Source organism: Octopus sinensis, linkage group LG4 (assembly GCF_006345805.1).
Source record: "Octopus sinensis linkage group LG4, ASM634580v1, whole genome shotgun sequence".
Classification (NCBI taxonomy): Eukaryota; Metazoa; Mollusca; class Cephalopoda; order Octopoda; family Octopodidae; genus Octopus; species Octopus sinensis.
The window spans coordinates 124,719,358-124,720,282 of record NC_043000.1 but is presented as its reverse complement, the minus strand read 5'-3'; the positions used below and the strand labels follow the sequence as shown (position 1 = coordinate 124,720,282).

The window sequence follows — 925 nt, the reverse complement described above, 5'->3', positions numbered from 1 at the left end:
ATACATATATAGAGAGAGTTAGATATACATAGATATCATATATATGTATGCATATATAAATATATATATATATATATAGAGAGAGAGAGAGAGGGAGAGAAAGAGAGAGAGAGAATTAAGTGACAGAACTTCCATAAAGTAATTCGATTAATATATATATATATGTTGTTTTTTGTTCCTTCTCAAGCCATGCCTGGCCCATAAGGGCCATATATATATATATATATATATATGTATGTATGCTTATATGTATGTATGTATGTATGTATGTATGTATGTATGTATGCATGTATGCATGTATGCATGTATGTATGTATGTATGTATGTATGTATGTATGTATGTATGTATGTATGTATACAATGGGCTTCTTTAAGTTTCAGTCTGGCAAACTATCAAATCCAACTCATAAGGATTTCTATAGTAGAAGATACTTACCCAAGTGTGTCATGCAGTACGACTGAACCAAAGTCCATATGATTGCAAAATGAGTTTCTTGACCACCCAGCCATGCCTGTGCCAACAGAATTGTGGAATGCTTCATGAATTTGCATGTCATCTTTGAGTAGAAGCCATGCTAATCTTCTCTTAAAATATGTATTGCCAAAATATTTCCTTTATTTCTTTTATATGTTTCAGCTGAAAGGTTGTCGCCATGCTGGAGCACCACCAGTGTAATCATCTTCTCAGTGGCCAATATTATGTGATTGGCTTTTGGTGAAGGAGGGAGTTTTCAACAGAGCTGCCCTCTTTTGAGTTTCTTGCCTTGATATAGATTCATTTGGGACCTTGGACAGCAGGAGATCAAGTTGTTTCTTGAAAACATCTACCCCTATGCCATAAAGATATAACTTTTTCAGACTGTTAAATTTCTGCACCACAAGTCCATATGAGAGGTTCTCTCATGGTAAATAACACAGTTTTCTG

The 925-nt window shown here is 34.4% G+C and overlaps 1 pseudogene; it reads right to left on the bottom strand.

The window, feature by feature from the left end:
* Window positions 1-522: 522 nt before the first annotated feature.
* LOC115211373 lies at window positions 523-610 on the bottom strand (annotated as a pseudogene).
* Between the last annotated feature and the right edge of the window lie 315 nt (window positions 611-925).